Source organism: Lygodium microphyllum, chromosome 10 (genome assembly GCF_053477565.2).
Source record: "Lygodium microphyllum isolate KBCC chromosome 10, Lygodium_microphyllum_v1.1.10, whole genome shotgun sequence".
NCBI classification, from domain to species: Eukaryota; Viridiplantae; Streptophyta; class Polypodiopsida; order Schizaeales; family Lygodiaceae; genus Lygodium; species Lygodium microphyllum.
This window is the reverse complement of record NC_141144.1, coordinates 39,570,302-39,594,547: the sequence shown is the minus strand read 5'-3', so window position 1 is coordinate 39,594,547 and position 24,246 is coordinate 39,570,302.

The following is a 24,246-nucleotide window of genomic DNA, read 5'->3' as shown; positions in this document are numbered from 1 at the left end:
TCGAAATATAGAGCATAGACCCAATCTTCAGTGATAGGCCACACCATACTAATTAGCTCACTCGTACTTTTGATAATCAAAATCAAGCCAAGAAAGAGGATGTACAATAGGTACAATCACTTCTTCCTCATTGAACTCAATAGGAATGCTACTTAGAATTTATTGACAATGGTGGCAATAGACCTTAATCTCCCACGTAAAATATTTGTTTTGCCACTCAATAACTTGGTACCCTTTACTCCACTAGATCACTCAAACTTGGTGGTAGCATTGCTTTAGATATGGATGATCTAGACAAGGTATGATTCATCCCATCTGATCATCTTGGTACCTATTGAAAGTTAAAGCTGAATCCTGAAGGACATGCACATGCACCAAGCCCCACATCAACCATTATACATAGTAAGGATTTAGCTTATTAAAATTAACTTTATTCTTAAACTCTATCCCTTGCAAATTTGCTAGAAGGGATGTAGAGCCATTTTTTCCTAAATGTACAATTTTCTATGGTCCATCTCACTTGGGTTCTAGATTACCTGGGAATAGCTCATGATGAGTATCATAATACAACACCAACTAACCTTTCGCAATTTATACTTCTTAGCCCGAAGGACATGGACTTTCATTCTCCTCTTCTCTACTTGATGTAGTAACTCCTACAACCAAATCCCATCAAGATGTGCTAGAGAAGTATATCTTTCTTATAACGCTTCTGCATCTCTCAACGAATGATTGAGAGCACAGTGAGCACCTCTATTTCCAATGGCAAAACACACTCCTCCCCATACACTAGCTTGAATGGGGTGTGACTTGTGGCTCTCTTAAATGTCATGTTATAAGCCCACATTGCCATAGCTAGTCCCTCACTCCCATGCATAGCATATTAGACTTTACATTATGTAGGCCTATCTGTAAGGGAGTGGAGAGAAACAAAGAGAGGGGCAACAAAGAAAGAGAGAAGAAATAAATATAGAAAATAAAAGAGGGAGAAGAAGAAAGAAAGAGGAAGAGAGAATAAACATGAAAGACAAAGAAAACATAAAAGAGAAAAGGGAGAGAACATAAAATGAAGCGTGCAAAGAAAGGTGCAAAGAAAGGGGGAGAAAACCAAGACTTTAGTTGACGTTAATTTTGTTGAGTTACAAGAGAAGAAATCCCTTCTCAAACAATTTATGAAAGAAAAAGAGAATGAGAACAAAAACAAGTTGTTTATCAATACATAAACCAAATGGAAAACAATGAAGGTTGTGATGTTCGAGATCGCAAGGTGTATCTTAATGCAAGCTTGCAATTAGACGAAAACATTGATTGTCTATAGAACATGTATGATGCTTCGGTGAGTTTCAATTGAAGCACATTGATCATGCAATCTCAAACTTTGAGAAAATGGTAAGAAAAGTGTATATCAATTATGCATTGTATTCACAAACTAATTGAATATCATATACAAAAACATTGGATGTGGCCGTAAAATTTATTACAGGGAGGTAACGCCTCATCCCAAGGAGGAGTGCACCTATTGCAGCAAGTTACAAGATTTCGTGGGCATCCGATAGATGGAATGCCTGAGCCAATCCACCACTTGGAAGGCACTACCTAGTCTATACCATCAATACCAGAGGAGACATGCAGCCTTTTAGACTTTCCTACAATCTTGGACGTGAGATGGAGACAATGATTGATGCATGGATGCCCATGGATGTCGAGACATCTGATCTGCTTAGAGAGGAAGCATCCATACCATTATATAATGGGTGCTGAGTATCTTGCCTAAAGATGCTACTTGTACTTTTAAGTGTGCAAACAAAATATGGGTGGAGCAATGCGAGTGTGACCAAGTTATTCAGGTACCTTCTATGTAGGCTTCGTTGATTTCTTTTCAGCACCATTATAAAAAAAAATTGTGCTTTTTCAAGATGTTGTATGATTTCTTTTCAGGTTGCTAAAGTATCATATATTACCACTTGCAAATACCATGCCTGAGTCTCGTGATGATGCGCGACATGTTTTACGAAAGCTTGACATGGACTACAACAGCATCCATGTATGTGTCAACAATTACGTGCTCTTTGGAGGAGCATATGAGACTATGGATACATGTGCAAAGTGTGGTGCTCACAGGTATCGACATGAATTCCAAGGGCAAACTGTCCCTCAGAAAGTTCTTAGACACTTTCCCCTTATCCCCCGTATACATCACATGTTTTGTATGTTGGTCTTGGCAAGCTTGACAGCGTGGCATGAACAAAATAGACCCAAAGATGGAGTCCAATGAATATCAGCCAATTCAAGCACATGGAGCCACATTGACTCTACTTTTCCAAGCTTTGCACAAGAGCCAAGGAATCTTCGGTTTAGTCTAGCTATGGATGGCATGAACCCATTCGGTATGTGCTCAACTTCTTACAGTGTGTGGCATGTACTCCTTGTTAACTACAACATCCCACCATGGATTTCTACGAAGAAAGGACACATGATCCTTAGCTTGATCATTTCTGGCCGCTATAAAGTCAAGAATATGGAAGTCTATCTGCGTCCATTAGTCAATGAGATTAAGATCTTGTGGGAGGAGGGTCACTGTGGAAGATATGAGCAAGCATGATGGTCGACATCCACCAATATATAAGCCATTCTCATGTGGACCATGCATGACTTTCTGGGATTGGCGAGTACTCAAGTAAGTAGGCTTCTGTTCTCATTAGTAATATCTATCATAGCTCGTCAAGTTTGTATTCAGAGGATAGAGGTGTTGGGACATATTTGGTTACCTCAGGTTATCATGCATATCCATTGTGTGGGCCATAGTTACAATGCCAAAGGTCACAAACCATAAGAATATGGTATATCAGGGACATATTTCTTTGTTGCTGGAGGGTCATGAACTGAGGGAAGGTTTTCTTGGACGACCTCCAGCACGAATGAATATCCAAAGCTGGTAGGAGCTGAAAATGGTCCACACGGAGTCACATCCAAATGGAATGCGATGGTTCTCAGTTTTCTACGAGTTTCCATATTGGACCCACTTACAGATCAACCGCTTGCTGGATCCCATGCATATTTTCAAGAGTGTGGGCAGCTTACTATGTGACCATATCACAAGAAAGAGAGACCCTGTTGGGGCATGAATGGATTTGAAGGAGATAGGCAAGATGGAGGTGCTTTGTGGCCACAGTCGAGTGCTGATGGTTGCTTGCAACTATTTGGCACTCCTTGGAACACTATATTGGGAAATATGGGAATTCCCCATCAGTTTGGGACATGTGGTCAAATATTTGGATTTGTCATAATTTGAACATTATAACTCCAAATTGAGCGCTTTATAGCTCAATAGATTCCATTTTTCAAGCACTTTCCAATGATAGGTCATATAATATGGTTTTGAGAAACTAATGGGCATGTTATCTGGGTGCCACCTTTTAGTATTCCAAAAATGAAAATTGGGAGATTTCCAAACTCACTAATATTATGTTTTAGGGATTGTCCACTAAAGAAGAGCACTTTGTGAAGCAAATTATCAGGTCGGGTATGATGCGCTCTCTCAGAAATGTGTTTTCTAAAGACGACCAATTATCAGGGCTAAAATCCCATGATTGACATAAGATATGTCATGTTTGTATTAGGAATGGATTGTAGGTGCCTGGATCATAGGTGCCCTACGTATTTTGCCATTTGGAGCGCAGTCGTTGTTCGCAATGCTTCTTCATTTGTGGTAGTTTGTACTACCGATCGCGATTGTAGGATGCCTCACTCCAAAAATACGCTAGGCGATTTACATGTTATCAAATTCAGTGTAATGGATCTCACAGAAGGTGATCAAGACATTCTCTATTGAATTTGCAAGGCGGGGAGCAGTGGAGACGATCTGTCTCTTTGAGAAATACTTGTCCATGAGCATGCTCACAGTACAAACCCACATGCCAGTGCATTTTATAGATGAAGTGGAGATTGCGGGACCTATCCATACGTGATGGATGTTCTTCTTGGAGTGTTGCATGAAAACCTTGAAAGTCTTTGTGCGACAACGAGCCAAAAGGTAGCATGGTTGAAGGTTGCCTAGTGTCCGAGGCATCAATGCATATCTCACAGTGGCTCTAACCGTGGATTCAGACAATAGTATGCTATGGTTGCTGAAGGATGATGATAGATTGACTATAGATGTGGTGGTTGGAAATGGGGTAGAAAAAAGGATGGATGCTACAATGGAGGAGAAAGTGAATTGTTTTTGTATGTTGCACCATGCCTCCATGGAGATGTGACTCGCTAGGTACGAGTAAGCCAGGAAGGATCGAGAAGAAGCGTGATATGAATTTTGACATAGTACGTGCCATCAATCGATTCGATATCTTGAGGACATGGAGGAGATGCGACGGTTTATGTCGATGCGATGGTTGCATGGAGCTTTGTTTGTAGCCTCTCACAAAGGGGCGGAGGTCTCTATTGAGGAGTGGGAATTCTTCAGGGGATTTAGTCCAAAGGTGACCACATGTTTTATAAGTTGTCGTATCTAAATTTCATATGTGACAACTAATTAACCATTTCAATGTACAATACAAAATATTCAGTGCAGTATGGTCGCGGGGACGACATTTTCACATGGAGTATATCAACAAAATGCACTCCACAACGGATTGTGGTATCATGGCAAAGTTCGAGCAAGACAACTGATGATAAGCCACGGATCCAAACACTGTTATAAAAGAGATGGAGTATTTTGGAAACTTGCAAAGTATTATCATGGTGGAGCTTCTCCATGATCCTATTCGATGTGCAGTGGTTCAAAGTGGTACAAGAAGGAGCCGGGACAATTGTTCGATGAGGTTCATTTAGAATTCTCAAAATAGATTTTGAAAAAATATGGACAGATCTGCGCAACACTTTTATATTGCTGGCCCATTGTGAACATGTGCATGAACTTATGTTTTTTAAAATTTTATGACAACATGGCATATGCCAGAAATGTGAAATCTCTCTTGTATATGATTTTGAATATGTAATTTTCTATCCAAACCCCTCGACAACCTCGATGGTAGTATGTCGTACCTTTAGCTCCCCGAAGCGCGAGAGTATATGATGAAAGCAATATTCCCAACGTAGATGAGGATAGTATGCAGATAGAGGGGTCAATATTGCAAGGGCTAGAGACCGCTCAAAGCCATGAGCATATAGACGAGGAAGAATCAGGTAACAATGATGGAAAGAAAGGAGACCTTATAGTGAACCTTTCTCTTATGGTGGCTGCCTCTAGATCGTCAATAAAGACTTTTAACTCCTCTGGGGAGATATCACCAAAAGTCTTATCAGCTGTTCGTTGCCAAGAACTAGGCAGATTGGATAACCCAAAGGCCATCACATGATACACAAAGGTAACAAAGACTCTGACAAATGTTGTTTTAAGCTTGTCTTCCTCTGCAATAGCCATTTGGTTGTATCCAACAAAAGCAATCCATAAAGTAATAAATTTTCCTACTTGCTAATTGATCTAAAATATGATCAATAAATGGTAATGGATAGTAATCCTTAACCATCTGCTTATTAAGCTCTCTAAAATCTATGCAAAGTCGAATTTGATTATTACTATTCTTCCTGATAACAACTGGCAAACACTATACTATGTGTTGAAATATCAGACCAACTTTTTGTAGTCTTATCAATTCTTCAAATAGGTTGTACCTTAATTCGAAAGGTACATGTCTTACTTTCTGTCACACATGGGAGCTACCCTCCTTTAAGGGGATAGTGTGAACAACCAAGTTGGAAGGAATACCTCTTAGCTCATCGTAACTCCAAGTAAAGATGTCGTGGAATTCATGAATCAAGGACACATAGTTCTCTCTTTTTTTCAAACTGAGCATCAACCCCAATTTGATTGGCCATGAATCATTCAACATACCAACGTCTCGCTCAATTATATCTGCATCTCTACTCCTCTCCTAAGCTACTATTGGCTCACATAGAGTTACTTGATAGATATCCTTTATAGTGGATCCCTCATTGGATTCATCACTTGATGAAAACTCACTAGTATATGGAGCATCTAATAGATCTAACTTTGATAAAAATGAAGGAACTCTCTCACTTTGAGGAGATTCAAGATAGGTATCTACTACTACATGTCTAGCAACTCTGCCAAAGATCAAGCAGCTCTAGCGAGTATATCAACCTAATAGTTTGCTTGTAGGATCCATGGCTTGCCTAGCAATACTTGATAGCTAGGTTCCCTTGCAAACCTAATGGCCCTAAAGTTGAGAATGCATTCCACATTGGCAACGGTCACATGGAATTTAGTGATACAAACTTCAGGTTGTCTTAAACTATCATCAACCATTTGGAAAATCATGGAGGCATATTTTTTTATTTCTAACCTCTCCATCAATTCCGAACTCATATTGTTGATAGAGGATCATGTGCCCATAATAGCATGATCTACTAAGATTTCATCAACATATGCTGCTATCCTTGGATGATGCTTTTCCACATGTTCAAGCCAATCATCTCCCAAGGGCTCAACCATATATCCCATGTGAAGAATCTTCTTAAATTCTTTACACACTTTGGGAGACAACTTTATTAACTATAGGAGGTTTACATCCCCTTAACTTTGCAAAGAGAACTTGCTAGATCAAATTCATGAAAGAGCTTGCATTTCTCGCCAATATCTCCTTTATTTTTGAACTGGCTTTGGTGCCTCTTTCTGGGCTTTTGACTTCTTCTCTGGAAATTCCTTATCCTTTATGGGGTTGGCCTTACCATCTATGGCTTTGAGATGTTCACCTTCCATATTAGGACTAAGGACCTATGTCACCTTATCATCTTGCTTAGGATTTCCCTCGCCAAGTTTTACCTTGTCTTTGTCAACTTCTTTACCCTTTTAACCTCTCGTAATAGCCCGTAGATTAGAAGCTTTAGTGCCATTGACTCAAATAACTTCAATAAGGCTGACTCCACTACCACTATGCATCTCCTCTACCATCGCTTTCCCTCTTTGTAGTATTTGTTTCGGTCCCTCATCTTGCTGGAGATTATTTTCTTGTGCTTGATGATTAATTGGACATGGCTGTTTACTTTCTTGTTGGAGAGAGCTAATCTTGCTCCAATAGGTACTAGCTAAATGGCCCGACTTTCCACATATGTTGCATTTAACATTTGGACAATTCATAGGGAAATGTTGGCCACTACACCACTCACAACTGAATCTTGAGGACACACCCTCTTTAGGGCGTTGAGTCCCTATCAAATTCTACTGCTTCTTAAGGAATTTCACATCAACAACTATTTGTCTATATTGTTTGGTGATAATGTTAGTATAGTGCTTTATCATATCCTTAACTTCGCTAAGGACATTCGAGGCACTTGACTCATAGATGTGATCATCTACTTGTTGTTCCATTGGGCTAACTACTTGTTGGGAATCGACTGTTGATTCCCAAGAACAACATTAGGGTTTGTCGTTTGGCTTCCAATATTGGTGGAGCCATCTGACTAGCCATAGGCATGGTCACAGTGGGAGGAGCTGGAAACATAGGCACCGTTTGGATCATGCTTTCTCTCCCATTAGGAGGACTTATGGATATCTCTTGACTGCCATTTGTTAGTGCCAAAGGATTTCCAAGCCCTAAACTCGAATTCCAGTTTGCCCTAGAGGTATAAGCTGCTTGCAATCGGTATTCTACCTCATCTGCTCTCGTATTGGCCGTATCAATGTCGACAAGAGCAATGCTACCAAGATACACTTGAATGTTAAAGTCTAGTCCATTCAGACTTAGCAGCAGCTGGAATGGGAATATAGGTTTACAACTTATGGATACTTCCTTCAATTTCTTGGCATACCCACGAACATTTTTGTGAGGTTCTTGACGTGTGTTACATTGAGGACACGCAGCCAATACTGACCTCCCCTTTTAGGGGCAAATTCTCTTCGAAAGGTTGCAAAGAAGAAGTCAATCATAGTTATGGTTCGAGCCTTTAGGTTGCGATATCATATTACAGCTTCATCCTTTCAAAGTCATATTAAAGAACATCATCAAGTGTCCTTCATCTTGAATTCGATAATTACATATTAACTTTTGGAGTCCATTGATATGAAGTTTCGCATCTTTCTCTACTCCATTAAAAATAGATAGAGAAAACCCTAAGGCTAGTAAGTCTAGCATTCTTGGGAGGATTGCAATGGGCTGCGCCATGGTATCAATCGGAGATTCATTAAAGGAGTTTGAATGATTGGAACTATTGCTCCACTCAAAGTGGATGGACTAATTGGCAGAGGAAAAGTACTAGAACTTCATCATTCTAAATGGACTATGCATTGAGCTATCGTTATTAAGACCCTACCATGCGGGATTCACTAGTAGTAATAAGGAGATGTCACCTGCATGCAAGAAATATATGAAAATACCCCTTATCTACCCTCTATTTATGGGACCTTACCTTATAAAATGTACCTTCCTTCCCTTAAATAACCCCCCTCCCTTACACTCATGTTGTACCATACAGTAAACCCTAGTGGACCCCTCAGGGACCCTACCCTTGTAGGAAAATTGGACCACTCCTTTGTGGAGAAAATCTTCTAATAATTTCAGTCCACCATCTAGCCCTTTTAGCTCTTGCTTCTGAAGTTTGGATTGATGGCATTGTGATGACCAATCAGGAAGTAGGTGCTCACCCACTAGAAGGACAAGGACCATTGGAGGTCCGTGTATAGCATGTTGGCCATCATGCACTCTAGGAACTACATGAGAGTGTGTGTGTCTTTGACCCTCCACCTCTTGCCCTCCTCCCCCTCCTCTTGCTCGTGCTAGTAGAGCTTCTCATCTCTTCATATATACGACACATGCTATTGCTACTACTAGTACATTGTATTCACCTTTGTTGCAACCCCTTGACTACCAGTATGCACAACCACCCCAAAGTTCCATCATCACACAATATCAAAGCTTATGCTCCGCAAAGTTCTACCCAAATGACTCATGCAGAATTTTGGCCCGAGTGACTCATGCATAGTTACCAGATGGTTGCTCGAATGGATCAAACGGCTCATGTAGAGTTCTCACTTCAAAAAACTGCCCAAACAGCTCATCCAAGGTTATTAGCTGTTGCTCAGAATGCCTCCTATGACACCACACTATTGTTATTCAATGTCCCTAAAGTAAAAGAAGAAGAAGACCTTACTAAAGCAGAAGCTGATGATGATGAGGCCACCATTGTCCTCGATTACCGCTCCCTCACCAATTAGGGCAATCTCGCCAACTTTTTGTGCATCGACAACACAGCAATTCACTAGGGGTGCAACACACACACACACACACACACACACACACACACACACACACACACACACACAAAGAGAGAGAGAGAGAGAGAGAGAGAGAGAGAGAGAGAGAGAGAGAGAGAGAGAGAGAGAGAGAGAGAGAGAGAGAGAGAGAGAGAGAGAGAGAGAGAGAGAGAGAGAGAGAGAGAGAGAGAGAGAGAGAGAGAGAGAGAGAGAGAGAGAGAGAGAGAGAATCTATCTCACTACAGTGCATGTATGAAGAAAGCAGACAAAACATATATGTGGATTCAATAGTTCACATGAAACATATTATCACACATAGAGAGAGAGAGAGAGAGAGAGAGAGAGAGAGAGAGAGAGAGAGAGAGAGAGAGAGAGAGAGAGAGAGAGAGAGAGAGAGAGAGAGAGAGAGAGAGAGAGAGAGAGAGAGAGAGAGAGAGAGAGAGAGAGAGAGAGAGAGAGAGAGAGAGAATCTATCTCACTACAGTGCATGTATGAAGAAAGCAGACAAAACATATATGTGGATTCAATAGTTCACATGAAACATATTATTGAATAAATAAATAATATATAAAGATTGTCAAGGCACCCCACTAATGCACGGATGGTGCAATGACTACCTTGAAGGATGGCATATGCACTTATCAAGATCAGAAATGATGCTAATGGTTAAACAAATTCTCTTCATTGATAACTAGGCATTGTGTGTAATTTCCTCTTGGCACTTTGAATCATAGCGCTAGCTTAAGTTTGGCACTTCAGGCAAAGCTTTGAGGCACCATTGTTACTATTGGTTAACACATTTTTCTTGATACTTTGTGTCCATGTGGCATGGAGGTGTTGTATTGATGCTTTGCACAAATGTGTATACTATATTGAGAATTACTTCTCTCTCTCTCTCTCTCTCTCTCTCTCTCTCTCTCTCTCTCTCTCATACTCCATGCATACAATTTTGCCTCTATTCTAGCAAAATTTCACAACGTGATAGACTCAAAAAAGAGTGAGAACATTATGGATCGATCATTATTAACTTTTGTATTACGATCCTACTATCATCATACCTAGGTGCAATAATAGTTAGATTTAAAGTCATAAAAGAGTGGGAGTGTTGGGATTTTCAATTAAAGTGGATATTGGGCCTTGGGGGCAGGGCCAATATGGATTCAATGTATATTTAATCTCAAACCTTTTATCTTGAAACCTCGATGCATTATAAATATAATTATTCTCATAATTATAATACATGAATAATAATAATAATAATAATAAATTATGATGATTATTTGTAATGATTATTAAATAGATATTATATTAGTTAATATAATAGTATTGTACATATATCTTTATAATATTATTTAATATATTATTAATATGCTATATATATAGTAACATGTATTATTAATATAATAACACACATACATACATATTAAAATGGATATAGATATATTAATTAAGATTTATATAATGAAAATGGTATTTATAATGTATTATATTTAAAACATATTAATAATATATTAAAAAATATTAACATATTATATCTATATAACATATTATTAGTAACTCTTACAAAAACACACACAATAACTAATAGTTATAATTATTATTAAATAAATAGTATATGAGCTACTATAATAGTGTTATGCATGTATCTTAATAATATTATTCAATACATTAATAATATGTAACACACATAGTACATTATAAATAATAATAATAATAAAATTATTATTATTAATCAATAATAATAATAATATAACTATATATATTGATATAATAAACACTTATTATTATTACGTCATTATATCATAACACGTATTATTAATATAATAAATTGTGTTATAATAGTATATACATAGAGTTACGTAATATTATCTCTATATATAATAATTAATCAATATTATGAACAGAAATTAATATAGATAAACCTCGTATTTATTAGGCGGGTTGTCGCGTGCTGGACGTGGGGGGACTGCAGTGGCAGAGAAGTGCTAGGCAAGCGGTTGTATGCAAGGGGCGGTCGAAGTTGCGGGCAGGCGAGCAGGTGCAAGGGTCACATGTGTAACGTGCACTGGCACGGCGTGGTGACATGATGGTTGTAGAGTTGACACCTTAGCGTTAATCGCCGTATCAGCAGCTAATTAGCCACTTAAATAGTTGCGATTAGTGGTCGCAGTGAATGCTTGGAGGTTTGCCCCGGGTAACACTTGGATTATGACGTCAATAGCTCCCGCGATTGAATCGTTTTATATGCGGATTTTCGGATATGAGATCTCTGTTTGCCAATCATGAGTATCCAAAGCTTGGTCGCAGTCGCCAAGTGTGAATTGGAGTTGCAGGAAGAAAGGCGGCAAAAGGCACGACATCGACATGATACATGACTTTGAGAGAGAGAGAGAGAGAGAGAGAGAGAGACAGAGAAAAAGAGAAAGAGAGGGCGTCTTGTCTTGCCCATCGCCATCCCATACCTGCTGGTCTCCCTACTGCAGTCCATGTTGCGGCGCCTACTGCCATCCCTGCGGCTCGTGCTATCAGCCTTACTGTGCTCGCCGTCCTTGCTGACGTGCCTGCAACCATTCCTGCTGCAACGCTCACCGTCCTTGCCATCTCTCCTAACCTGCTGACGCTAGCCCATGTGTCTTGAGAGAGAGAGAGAGAGAGCTATCTGTAACGGGGGGTAGAGAGAGAGAGTGCGCAATCTGTAGCATATATATATATACAGAGAGAGAGAGAGAGAGAGAGCAATGTGTAGAATAGAGAGAGAGGGAGAGCGAGAGAGAGGGAGAGGAAGAGAGAAGAAGACATGAGAGAGAGAGAGAGAATGTGTGTGTGTGCGTGAAATGAGCTGACAACTTGACCTGTGAAGTGTGCACTACATTTGCTGCGACCTGACCCTGCATCTCGCATGTGCACCAGCGCCGCTTATGTTCTGCCCGTCACCCTGCTGCTGTAGTATATACCCAGCGCTTGCTGTGCACAGAGGCCTCAGGCAACGCAGCTTGTGAGAGAAAACGAAAGAGAGAGAGTGCGTTTCATGCGTTTTTCACGCATCTGCCTTGCGTGTGACGCCTTTGGAACTGTGCACCTTCATACCTGTCGCAAGGGGCTTTAGACACAAAACTAGATGGCAAATAGCTTTATATTTAGTAAATGCACAATTTTTTCTAGTTAGTAACTAGGGTTTGTTGCAACGAGGAGAATAGCCAAAGAGCAAGGAGATGGAGGAGAAGGAGTTTGTAGTTGTGCCGCTGCCCATCACAACAAATATTCAAGGTGAGTCCTTCTTCTCTTCTCTCTCTCTCTCTCTTTATATATATATATATATATTTACTCTGAGTTATATTTTGGTTCCTTCTTAGCTTTGGGTATGTTAGTTGTTGCTTGCTTTTCCTAGTTTTATTTTGTGCTTCACTGCTAATTCGCGTCTACAAGCGCATTTGATATACAGAGTAGATGCGCTCGTAGACGCGCAAGTGTTGAAGATCCATGAAGCCTCCTAGGTTTTTTTGAGTTTTGTGGAGTTGACGCATGTCAGAGCGCATCTGATCCACAGAGTAGACGCGCATGTAGATGCGCTCGCGTCAAACAACCACACCTCCTCTGAGGTTTTTTTGAGTTTTGTGGACTTGGCGCGTGTAGGAGCACGTCTAGCGTGCAGTGTACACGCGCTGATAGATGCGCAACTTTGTTGTGCAAAATATGCACAGAGAGAGAGAGAGAGAGAGAGAGAGAGAGAGAGAGAGAGAGAGAGAGAGAGAGAGAGAGAGAGAGAGAGAGAGAGAGAGAGAGAGAGAGAGAGATACAAACATATAGAGAGACAAACAGATAGACATGTAGATAGAAATACTCACTACAATGCAATGGCACCTTAAGTGTAACGGATCCTAGCTTATAAAATCACTTTTCTTTTGCTGTATTAGCTACCTTGTAAAATTACTTATCTCTCACACTGGTAGTACACGATCTTTGCAATGGACTTTTACAAGAAGGGCTCATCATAGATAAGGTATGTTTGGTTATTGCATGAGAAGTATGGCTAATATTCTTGAGTAATGTTCTTGTGTTTTCCCCAAACATACAAAATTTGATGGGGAGGAAAAAAAACCAGAGAGCATGTGGTTGCATGGCAATCACATGTTCTCTGGTTTTTTTTTTGATACACTTTTTTGTGCGTCTATATTTGCATCTAATTTGCAAGTGAAATCGCATCTATGTACATATGCGCATGTAGTTTTTACTATAAGCACCCTTGTAGACGCAAAATTTTAGATGCGCTAGTAGATGCGGTAATAAACACAATTCAAATATTGTGTCTACAAGCGCATCTATGGAGCCTTTTTATTGTAGTGAAGGTTCCCCTTGAGGATGCGTTTGCTAGATTTCTTTGGCTCACCTTTGGATCAAAGTGGTGCTCACATTGTTTTGCTTGCTATCTCGGGGAAGCTACTATATGTATATCCTCTACATCATGTGTGTTCAAGGATTTTTTATAAATATCCTTATCTGTGAATTTTTCCTAAATAAAATATAACCATTTTCTATTCAATCTGTAAATAACCCCTTTGTATTACACCCTTCTGTATGTAAGAAATGTATAAAAATGGTATTTTAAAAATACCTTATTTTGAACCCACGTGATGCACACATATATTCATTAGTAACTTACCCGAGCTTGCCATGAGGTTTCTTTTGGGTCTTGCTTTCATCTAAAGCAAAAAGAGATTGGGTTTTGGGTTTAGATGTTTGGCTTAAAGTGACCTTGTTTACATGCTTTCATGGCATGTTGATTTTATTCTTGAGGAGGTCTTGTAAATTGAATGCCCAATATGGGCTAGTTTTCATGGACTTTCTACTTTGCTAGGTGGAGAAGTAAATGTGCTAGGTAGAGCGCTCTATGTCCTTACAATAATATCAATTAGTGGAGCAAGTGGCCTCTCCTACTTTGGGATAAGAGGAAGAAGATCTTTGAGATGCTCTAGCTTTTTGATCCTAATGGGATTGAGTTGTTGGTCGATGTCAAATTCTCCCTCTTCTTGGATGCATTCTTCATATGCAAAGAAGATGGGTGCTTTGTAAAGGAATTCCCAAAAAGGAATTGAGCTAAGAAGAACACAAGGAGAAAATAGTGGAGATAAGGAAGGACTTCAAAATTCTTTGAAGTCTAATGGAGGTAAGAAATAAAAACTTTCCCTTTAAAAGCTTCTTGCAAATGTTTTGTTGATAAGGCTAATGTGCTATTTTGGATTATGGAGGTTCGAATAAAGATATAATGTTAATTAGCTGGATCACTATGATCTCTTGGAATGTGAGGTGCCTAGGAAGTCCATCCAAGAAGGATGTCTTTAGCAGGAGAAAGAAATGGAAGCCCCCCTCTTTCAACACCTCCTTTCTGGAAAGGGAAGGATTCAACCTATAGCTGAAGGATGCTTGGAAACAAACCAACAATCTAATGGCTAATCCAACATAGAACTAGATGAGATCCATAGCTATCATCACTAAGATTACCAAGATGTATGGCAAAGATCAAGATAGACTTCAAAGAGGGTTGCATGTTAGTAGTTAGCAATGCATGGAGTATATTATTACGTCTCTTGCTAAGTTTTCTAGTTATGGGATGTTTTATCAACTTCTCAAAGAAGTGGAGTATTACATGGAGGATTTGCAAAAACATAAAGGTGAAGCTGCCAAAATTTAGTCTAAGGAAAATGATATCTTATGGGGTTGGTGCTTCGACCAATTAATTTTATAAATTGATGAAGAAAAGAAGCAATAAGAGTTTATCACAGAGGAGGAATCGTGGAATTTCTGTAGGGATGTTTCAATCTCTTTGGAATGTATTTGTAAATGGTATATGCTTAGGTCCATTTGAGGTAAAGAGGTCAATGGATGCGAAAGGGTATCCCATTGCCCCATTACTCTTTGCCACCATAATCACCAACCCTTTGCTTAGGAGTTTGGATTTGAATGTGCAAAATGGAGTGAGCAAGGGGCTTCCTATACCATTAAGAAACACTTGGTCTCCCAATTCTTTGCCAATAATAATTGACCAATATTGTGTAAGTAGAGAAGCAACTAGTGGATGTATTTGATGAAAATGTATGAAAGTTTTCTAGAGCTATCTAGGGTTGTGACTAATGTGAGCAAAAGAAAGCTTATTTACTTGGGATTGAATGAGTCAGAAAAATTACCAAGGGAGCCAAGCTTCCAAGTAGTAGAATTGGAGCAAGAGATTAGGCATTTAGGATGCCCATTGGGCATAGCTAGTAAGATACATGTAAAAGGTCACTAAACCTTGGGCAACGTAAGAGAAGAAAAAGAAAGATGCAAATAAAATTAGCCATTTTCTTAAATGGGAGCCAAACATTCCTACAAGATTCAAGAGAATATAAAAATTTTATTTGATTCAAGCAAGGTCCATTCTCTCGTGCACGACTAGGTCCCAACTTCTCACATTCACACAATCTCATCGTCCATTCTCTTGTGCATGACCAAGTTCATCTTCTCACATGCACACAATCTCATCCTTATTCACCACACCGCTAGATTCCTTGGGATGCATGTATGTGTTGTAGTGATCATCTGCTCAGTACAAGTTTTGTTATCAAGTATTGAAGGACACTTTTTGTGTGGCAATACTCTGATTATCAACAAGTATTCAATCACTCATATTGCATTAGAGAATTGTAAGCCACAACATGAGGGCAATTCTAAAACATTTGTCTCTCTAAAAGCTACAACACGAGGGAAATTTTGCAACATTGGTTTCAAGTTTTTGTGGCACTCTTAAAAGAACAAGTGTATTTTATCAGAGATTGTAAGTGATGTTTGATTCCATGCTTTGGATGTCTACATCAAAGTTATCTCTTTTAACTTTCCCTATTATCTAGCTTTGTAGTTGCTTGACTCTAAAGAATTTGGGCGATTTCAAGTTTTCTAGCATCAAACCTTAATTAGTAAGCATATGATGGAGGAATTTATTTGATTATCTTGTACATTCTGTATGCTGTGAGTCAAGTAACATGCAACAATGACCAATTGCATGGACAAGAAAGGCCTGATTTTGGCGTTATGAATCCAATGAGATTAATGAAGGATAAAGATCCATAGCCTAGATTATCATATATGACACTAGAAGTGAAGTAGGACTAATGTTTCCCGCATTGTAACCAGGGTAACGACCAACAATGAGAGAGGAATGGTCAATGCCAGCTTGAGTTGATACACGTGAATTTTTGTGTTATCTTAAAGATAACAACCAAAAACATTAATGAAACCCTTTCTGTAGTGATTATGCTTGCAAATCTAAAGCCCAAAATGCAATTATCTATATCTTTTTCTATCAAAATAGTTTGAAGAAATTCTAGTAAATGACTAAAGCATGTGTACAATTCTAGATCACTAGGAGGAGACTTTTCCCCATTGCATAAATTCATGTAATGCATTGTTCACCACATAGTCCTTTGAACATAGTCCCCTAGGATAGTCCTCTAAGCACTCCTCAATCTATCCTCTTGAGAAGCTTGGTACAAGTAGGTTGTGTGGTAATCCTCTTGAATAGCTTGGTACAAGTTGTTTTGGGTTTCAATAGGCATCCATCTTAAGTAGCAGCTATGCCCTAGAATCTCATGTCAAGAAGCATATTAGACTCAACTTGGGAGTGTATTGTGGTGGTGGTCATGTACCTAAATACCAACCAATTATTTGAAGTCATTTCAATGCAAATATTCTATATTACCAATTTGAGCAACACGCTTGGCAATGTTTCAAAGCGGCCAGGTGTTTTGCACAAACTCTAGGGTCTAACCATAGCTTTCAATAGGCTTGAAGGTGAAAAAACAAACTGTTAAAATGTACTAAAACAAGAGAATTACTTAATGACATCCTAGCTATAACATACTAGATGCCTGCCTAGGTGTCATAGCAGTTTAAAGTAGACAACTTGCCTAGTGTTTTTAGAGTAAGTAGCTTGAAATTGATTTGGGCTCTTATCTTGCAATAGTGCTACTTACTACAGAGGTGCTTGCTAGACTACTACTTATCAAAGGTAGCTGGTGTAGTTGCACATGACTTCCCTTGATTTCCATCTTCAAGCTCATTGCTTTTAGTTGAAAATTCTTTCAGACATAAAAAACTTTAAACAAAAATGATGACCATAATCTTGGTGATGCAAGGACATAGTCCTAGTCATACATGATATCTTCCTGACATAAGATGACCATAATCAAGCCATTTGGTTTTGTGATGTTACCCTCATTATCCCTATTATGCATGAGAGTCGTCCCTACATAAGACAATCACGATCAAGCTAGGTGGTACATACAATGTCTTGATTGTTGAGCTGCATCTTATCACAAGAATCAAAGTCCTTATTTGTGATTAACCAAGCCTCACTTGTGAATCTCCTAAAGCTTAGTTGGTAGGTATGAAATCTTGAGATTTGGCATTCTCATGGGTTGCTACACCAATGGGTTTTTGAATCATGTTTTACCCCATAGTGGCTTGATTAGGAGAAGATACTTCAACTTGAACCATGTGATAGTGGAGACAATAGAGCTCCAATTTGTACTAGAGAAAGTATCCTAACAATAGGAGGAGGTGTAGCCCAATACTTATGTTTAATATAGATTTGAAAGAGTAGAGCACAGAAAGAAAACAAATCCTTAGAGTATTTCAGAGCAAATAGCCTACCTACTATTTTCAGAGTAGGTGTAGTAAGAGAACATACAACTATTTTTAGAGGAGGCACCCTAGGTGTGATGATGAGTAGATATTCAGAGAAGAAATTCTCAAAGTATGCAACTTGCCCACTATTTTTAGAGCAGGTGTAGTAGGAGGAGAGACAATTGTTTTTTAGAGTAGGTAGCTTAGGTGTATATTGTGGAAAATCTTTCAATTTTCACATTCTTGATAGTTCAGACTTGGTGAGCCCCAATGTAGGATTACTTTCTGATTGAGCACATAATAATGATCCACATGTGCTCATATCAATTGTGGCCACATTGACATTAGAAGAATAATTAGTATCACCAGTATAGTTAGTGATGTGAACCACTCTTCTAGCTATAATTTATCTTGCATAAGGTTCATATTGGTCAAGTAGTAATTGTTCACTAGTTGATTAGTTCAATAGGTGAGACATAATTGATGAACTCTAATTGAGACATAATTATGATGGTGCGATGAATCATGAACCAGAGCTACTCTTGTGCCATGGCTTACAACAACCTTTTTTATGCTGGTCAAGCTGACAGAATCCTTATGCACTCGTAGAGTGTGCTCTAGCACCACTGATCTATGATCCTTGCTGCCATTATTGCAATAGATAATGTGATTATCATCACAATCATGGTAATCATGACTGATGCAAGTATTTGCATCATTATAATTATCATCCATATCTAATGTGAAGCCCAGCTCCAAGTCCTTGAGGTGGCTCAAGACTCTCTCTCGGAGCAATACTGATGATTTGATGTAGGGACTTGCCATATGATTCAAAGGATCACTACCAAAATTATGATCGCCAGTCTATTACATCTATTTACCTCTAACTATTCAAAGTTGCCTCCTTATTTTGGCATACCTTTTTTCATATGCACTTCAGTAAATGAGCCACATTTGGCATACACATCCACCAATGAGTTGCAAACAGAGGACTTCCTTACATAACCCAGTTTGATAATTTCAGTATGCATACTCCAACCTATTTCTAAAGCTTTCATCCTGCTACAAACTTTCAGGGTGCACAGGTAGGTAACAACATCTAATGAGAGACACCTCCTAATTTTGATCTACCTAAAAGTAGTGAGCACATCTTCACCCATGTCATTTTCTACATATCCTCCAATTAAGGTGTTCCATAAGATAGCATCACGAACTAGAAGTTCATCAAACACTTGTGCCTCTAGAAGTAAATCAAATTTGACATACATATCCAACAAGATGCTACCTACAATAATATTACTTTCTAATCCCTCTTCAACCATTGTGGCATGAAATTTTCGTCCCCTATTTGTGGCTTGCACGTTACTATAAGCATTCAAGCTACAAAAATTTGTAACAGTATTTGGAAACACACCATCTAGCTACATTTTCTCAACACAAATCAAAGATGCCTCATTAAGGTTGTGTTCAGCATACCCTGCAACCAATGTATTCCAAGAAACCACATCCCGAACCAAAAGCATATTGAACACCTTCTCTGCTTCTAGAATTGACTCACATTTGTTGTACATGTTTACTAACATGTTGCAAATGTAAGCATCCTTTTCCAATGTGAAGCCTAGCTCCAAATCCTTGAGTTAGCTCAAGATGCTCTCTTGGAGAAATACTGATGATTTCATCAACCTAAAAGTAGTGAACACATCTTCACCCATGTCATTTTTTGCATATCCTCCAATTAAGGTCTTCCATAAGATAACATCACAGCTTGGAAGTTCCTCAAACAATTGTTGTGCCTCTAGAAGTAAATACAAATTGATATACATATCCACCAAGTTGTTGCCTACAAAAATATTGCTTTCTAATTCCTCTTCAACAATAGTGGCATGTGGTTTTCGTCCCCTATCTGTGGCTTGAATGCTGCTACAAGCATTCAAGCTGCAAACAAATGTAACAACATCTAGAAACACACCATCTAGTTGCATCTGCTCAACACAAATCAAAGATCTCTCATTAAGGTTGTGTTCAGCATACCCTGCAAACCAATGTATTCCAAGAAATCACATCCTAGACACCCAAAGCATATCAAACACCTTCTTTGCTTCCAAAATTGACTCACATTTGCTATACATGTTGCCAATGTAAGCATCCTTTTATAATGTGAAGCCTAGCTCCAAATCCTTGAGCTGGCTCAAGATGCTATCTTGGAGCAATACTGATGATTTCATTAGCCTAAAAGTAGTGACTCACCCATGTCATTTTTTGCATATCCTCCAATTAAGGTGTTCCATAAGATAGCATCAGGAATTGAAAGTTCATCAAACACCTGTTGTGCCTCTAGAAGTAAATCACATTTGACATACATATCCACCAAGATGTTGCCTACAAAAATATTGCTTTCTAGTCCCTCTTCAACAATGGTGACATGCAGTTTTCATCCCCTATTTGTGGCTTGCATGCTACTAGAAGCATTCAAGCTGCAAAAGAAATGTAACATCACTTGGAAACACACCATCTAGTTGCATTTTCTCAACACAAATCAAAGTTGCCTCATTAAGGTTGTGTTCAACATACCCTCCTGCAACCAATGTATTCCAAGAAACCACATCCTAGACACCCAAAGCATATCAAACACCTTCTATGCTTCCAAAATTGACTCACATTTGATGTACATGTTTACTGGCATGTTGCCAATGTAAGCATCATTTTCCAATGTGAAGCCCAGTTCCAAATCCTTGAGATAGCTCAACATGCTCTCTCGAAGCAATACTTATGATTTCATTTGCCTAAAAGTATCGAGCACATCTTCACCCAAGTCATTTTCTGCATATCCTCCAATTAAGGTGTTCCATAAGATAACATCATGAACTGGAAGTTCACCAAACACCTGATGTGCCTCTAGAAGCAAATCACATTTGACATACATATCCACCAAGCTGCTCCCTACAAAAATATTGCTTTCTAATCCCTCTTCAACAATGGTGGCATGCAGTTTTCATCCCCTATCTATGGCTTGCATGTTGCTACAAGCATTCAAGCTGCAAACAAATGTAATAGCATTCGAAAACACACCATCTAGCTATATCTGCTCAACACAAATCAAAGCTGCCACTACAAGATATAGACCTTATAGCGACGTTTAAAGTGACGAAAATACAAACAACAAAATTTGCCCCCGTTGTCGCAAAAAGCGTCGTTATTGACAACGCCATGGAATCGTCGCTATTTGCGTCGCTATATGCGTCGCATTTGCGACGCATATAGCGACGGTTACAGAGAATTTGCGGCGCTCATAGCGACGACAATAGTGACGCCTGCAGTAAATTTGCGACGCAAATAGCGACGGTAACAGAGGAAAAAAAATTTTTGTGGCAGGGCAGCAAGCTGCCCTGCCACATATAGCACTGTGTGCTGTATGAGAGCCATACAAAATAGTTTCTGCACTGCTGCATACAAAGCGTTTGCAAACAAAAAGAATCTATACTGAAATCATAAAACTGATAGATGAAATAAATACATGATATCGCATAAAATGCGATTGGTACAATCATAAAACAATATCACTAATACATAGAAAATGTCTACATAGATCGGGCGACTAAAAACTAAAGGTATGTGAGCGCTAAGGATCCGAGGGCGAGCTACAAATCGTCGTCCCCCGAAAGCTCGTCCCTCTGCAAAGGAGCATCAAACGGATTCTGCAGAAAAAGAAACAACATATCAATCCACCATACAATAATGCATTCAAATATCTCATGGTAACTACAGACATGAAAGATGAGAGACTTACTGGGCCGCCGCGTCTGTACAATCGGTCGATCAATGATCTGAGACCGTGCCTCTCTGCATATTGAGTCTCAAGGCCTTGCGGATCACGATTTGTAATGGAGTGCTGCAAAGAAAACAAAATGCTAACTGTTAGAAATATGATTGTCAGTACAAATAATATCTCAAAAAAACAAATAAGCAAAACAAAAGAGAAACTTACAAAGTCCTCCAAATATGTCCTGTGGCCGCCACTCCCAAGATGATGTACCGATCCGGCCTCGATTCGTGCCCTCGCCGCCTCCCGCTGCTGACTCCAACGTCCTGGCGAATTTGTAGCCTCCTCCCTCAGTCGGCGCCAGTCCTCTGCATCTAACCACTCGGGCTTTGGAGCCCCACTCTTGATTGCCTTGCGTGCGTCGGATCGTCTATGTGACATGTATGCACGCATGCAATCCATCATCCAGCCCGTAGAGAATCTATCCACTGCGGCTGGCACCGGGAACTCCTCATGCAAGGATGCTACTATGTACTCCTTGCTCCCCTCCGGTATGTTCCTCCAATGATCCAGGACGTTGTGCCGAAAAACTTGTTGGCACAACTCCCTCATGCGAGCTATCACCCTCCTCCCCTCATCATTCATGATGATAGCTCCTGACGTGCCATCCACTAGGTATCCATAATCCCTAGGAGTGTGCCTCGTATGGGCCCTCTCCCATCTCCGTCCACGCTCCTGGGCATATCCAGGAGACCCCTGAACATCCGGTGTACCGACGGGGGTACCCTCTCCCGGAGTGCCACTGAAAGGGGTGCCACCAGAGGGGGTGCCACCAAAAGGAGTGCCACCAGAGGGGGTGCCACCAAAAGGAGTGCCACCAAAAGGCGTGACATCTGCCGACGGCTGCGCAAAAGCCGGAGTAACTGGAGTGGACGTCCCCACAGGTGTGACAAATCCTGGAGGTGACCGAGCTCTAGCTGAACGACGAGACGAAGACACCGCGTCCGTGTCTCCACAGCAGCACCCCCATGATCCTCCTGCAGTCGCAGTCCCTCCCTCTGGCCCAAGTCGCGAGCGTCGAGATCATCTGCTCGAAGCTGAAGCATCTGATCGCACTGAAGCTGATCTAGCAGAGCACCCTGACGAAGAACGAGACAGCTCCTGATCTGCTATCTCTCTGAATCTCGCGAGCTGATCTGGAGACATACGTGCCATCATCTCCTGAAACTCCTCATCGCTCATCCCTCGACTCATCCTGAAAATAAAGATACCTGCAGAGATAAAAAATAATGTTAGAATAATCAATTGAAACTATACAAAGCGCATTAATATAAATCATTTTTGAAAAATCCATCTTAAAATGCATATCTTATCTACCTTTATGGAAGATCTAAACAACGAATTGAGTAATACAATTCTCCAAGAATGAAGTATTCTATGGTCCCATGTTAATCTCCTGACATAACTCTGCATACACTGGAAGGTCGATAGACATGTCACCACAAAAGAACGAGTCTGCCTCGTTCTCAAAAAATTCTACGACTTCTGTATTTCCATCATTGTTAGCCGATGCGGGCTCCAAGCTTGCGGTGGCCTCCACCCCTTGTAATTTCGATCCCTCTATTTGCATATATTCTTCATCTATGCCTGGAACATCGCTTTGATCGTATACTCTCGCACCTCTAGGAGTTGAAGGTATAACATACCACCATCGAGGTTGTCGGGGATTTGGATAGAAGATTACCTGTTCACAAACACTTACAAACCGTCTTCAAACCATTGTGACATAAAGCATGTCGTATTACAATTAGCAAGCAAATGACTAGAAGATTACCTGTTCACAATGTGCCGGCAACACAAAGGTGTCGCGCAAATCCATCCATTTTTTTTCGGAATCTATTTCGAGAAATCCAGATGGACCTCGTCGAACCGTTGCGCCAGCTCCTCCAAGTACCACTTTGAACCACTGCACATCGAATATTATCATGGAGAAGCTACGGTAATCCACCGTAATAATACTTTGCAAATTCCCAAAATACTCCATCTCATCCACAACCGTGTTCGGATCCGTTGCTCGTCGCCGGCTCTCTTGCTCAAACCTTGCCATGACACCACAGTCCATTGTGGAGCGCATTTTGTCAATACGCTCCACCCGAAAATGCCGTCCGCGCGACCACGCTGCACTATATATTTTGTACTGCACATTGAAACACTCAAATTAGATGTAGCAAACAAATTCAGATACGACACATTCTAAACCCCTCATTACCTTTGGACTACATCCCCTCGAGAACTCCCACTCCTCCATTGAGACCTCTTCCCCTTCGCTGGATGCTGTGATCAAGGCTCCATGCAACCATCGTGTTGACATAAACCGCGGCATCTCCTCCATGCCTTCGGGATATCGAATCGGTCGGTGACGCGTACTGCATCGGAATTCAGCTCGCGCTTCCTCTCGATCTTGCCTTGCAATCTGGTACTTGGCGAGCCACGTCTCCATGGAGGCATGGTGCAACATACAAAAGCGATTCACTTTCTCTTCCATTGAGGCATCCATTCTTTT